Here is a 2,944-nt window from a genome sequence, read left to right as displayed (position 1 = left end):
TATATTGTTTTGAATCATCCAACATGTTGAGCTTGCCTTTCCCCCTCATTCTAGCCAAATTCTTTGCACCAAGTAGAGATACTACTCGTGCTTCCGAATATCCCTAAACCCAGTTTTGCCATGAGAATCCACCAGCCCTACCTATGGATTGAGTAAGATCCTTCAAGTAAGTTGTCATCGGTGCAAACAATAAAAATTGCTCTCTCTAAATATGTATGATCTATTAGTGTGAAGAAAATAAGCTTTATACGAACTTGTGATATGGAAGAAATAAAAGCGACGAACTGCATAATAAAGGTCCTTATCACAAGTGGCAATATAAAGTGACGTTCTTTTGCATTAAGGTTTTGTGCATCCAACCACAAAAGTGCATGACAACCTCTGCTTCCCTCTGCGAAGGGCCTATCTTTTACTTTTATCTTCTACCCTTATACAACAGTCAAGGTGTTAATCACCTTTCCTTTGTACACTTTTTCTTTTGGCAAGCTCTATGTGTTGGAGAGATCCGGATATATATATCCACTCGGATGTACGTTTTAATAAGGTATAATGTTTGACATTACCCTTGAGGTAAAAGGTTGGGAGGCAAAACTATAAGCCCCTATCTTTCTCTGTGTCCGATTAAAGCTTTGTACCCATAAGTATCGCGTGAGTGTTAGCAGTTGTGAAATATTATATGATAGTTGAGTATGCGAACTTGCTGAAAAGCTCTTATATTGACTCTTTTCGATGTTATGATAAATTGCAATTGTTCCAATGACCGAGATCATAGTTGGTTAGTTTTCAATGAAGTTCCTGATCCATACTTTACCTCGTGAACGCATTATTACTCTAGCATAAGAAATTATATGACAAATATGTTGTTGTTCTAAATATAATCATGACGCCCTCATGTCCATATTTTATTTTTATCGACACCTCTGTCTCTAATCATGTGGACATATTTATCGATATCGGCTTTCGCTTGAGGACAAGCGAGGTCTAAGCTTGGGGGAGTTGATACGTCCATTTTGCATCATGCTTTTATATTGATATTTATTGCATTATAGGATGTTATTACACATTATATCACAATACTTATGCCTATTCTCCCTTATTTTACAAGGTTTACATGAAGAAGGAGAATGCCGGCAGCTGGAATTCTGGACTGGAAAGGAGCAAATAATAGAGACCTATTATGCACAACTCCAAAAGTCCTAAAACTTCATGGATATTATTTTTGGAATATATAAAAAATATTGGGCGAAGAAAGAACCAGAGGGGGGCCACCAGCTAGCCACAAGGGTGGAGGGCGCGCCCTACCCCACTGGGCGCGCCCCCCAACCTTGTGGGGCCCCTGGCAGGCCTCTGGTGCCCGTCTTTGGCTATATGGTGTATTTTACCCTGGAAAAATCAGGAAGAAGCTTTCGGGACGAAGCGCCACCGTCTCGAGGCGGAACCTAGGCAGAACCAATCTAGGGCTCCGGTGGAGCTATTCTGCCAGGGAAATATCCCTCCGCAAGGGGGAAATCGTCTTCATCATCATCACCATCGATCCTCTCATCGAGGGACGGTCAATCTCCATCAACATCTTCACCAGTACCATCTTGTCTCAAACCCTAGTTCATCTCTTGTATTCGATCTTGGTCCCAAAATCCCAGATTGGTACCTGTGGGTTGCTAGTAGTGTTGATTACTCCTTGTAGTTGATGCTAGTTGGTCTATTCGGTGGAAGATCATATGTTCAGATCCTTCATGATAATTAATACTCCTCTAATTTTGATTATTAATATGCTTTGTGAGTAGTTATGTTTCTTCCTGAGGACATGGGAGAAGTCTTGTTACAAGTAATCATGTGAATTTGGTATTCGTTTGATATTTTGATGAGATGTATGTTGTCTTTCCTCTAGTGGTGTTATCTGAACGTCGAGTACATGACACTTCACCATTATTTGGGCCTAGGGGAAGGCATTGGGAAGTAATAAGTGGATAATGGGTTGCTAGAGTGACAGAAGCTTAAACCCTAGTTTATGCGTTGCTTTGTAAGGGGTTGATTTGGATCCATATGTTTCGTGCTATGGTTAGGTTTACCTTAATTCTTCTTTTGTAGTTGTGGATGCTTGCAATAGGGGTTAATCATAAGTGGGAGTCTTGTCCAAGGAAGGTCAGCACCCAAGCACCGGTCCACCCACATATCAAATTATCAAAGTAACGGACGCGAATCATATGAGCATGATGAAAACTAACTTGATAGTAATTCCCATGTTTCCTCGGGAGCACTTTGCTTTATATAAGAGTTCGTCTAGGCCTGCCCTTTGCTACAAAAAGGATTGGGCCACCTTGCTGCACCTTAGGTACACTTGTTACTTGTTACCCTTACAAATTATCTTATAACACAACTATCTGTTACCGATAATTTCAGTGCGTGCATAGAATACCATGCTGAAAACCGCTTGTCATTTCCTCCTGCTCCTCGTTGGGTTCGACACTCTTACTTATCGAAAGGACTACGATAGATCCCCTATACTTGTGGGTCATCACTCACCGAATAACTTCTGAAGCGAAGATTTGATCTTTGATATCGCTCTATTCTGCAGTGGCTATCATGCCCTCCTCGGTCGAATAGCATTCGCCAAATTTTAACGATGTCCCCCATTACTCCTACCTCAAGCTTAAGATGCCCCTCGGGTGTCATAACAATCAATGGCAACACGGAGCGCTCACTTCGGACCGAGGACCACGCCACGGCCTTAGGAGCCGAAGACCAAGCTGTCACCAACGGGCCAAAGTATCAGCCCACCATTAAGGCCAAACAGGCCCGAGCCCGATCCCTGTCATGGGAGCCCGCTTGCGTTCGCCGCAAATAGGGACACGCGCCCCACGGCATGCCCGTCTCCGTCGTGCTCTATGTGCCTCGTCAGCACAAGTTCATGCTCGAGATACCTTGGGCAGTTGTGGGGACTGAC

Source organism: Triticum aestivum, chromosome 2A (genome assembly GCF_018294505.1).
Source record: "Triticum aestivum cultivar Chinese Spring chromosome 2A, IWGSC CS RefSeq v2.1, whole genome shotgun sequence".
NCBI classification, from domain to species: Eukaryota; Viridiplantae; Streptophyta; class Magnoliopsida; order Poales; family Poaceae; genus Triticum; species Triticum aestivum.
The sequence above is the reverse complement of the archived record's forward strand: the minus strand, read 5'-3'. Positions refer to the sequence as shown.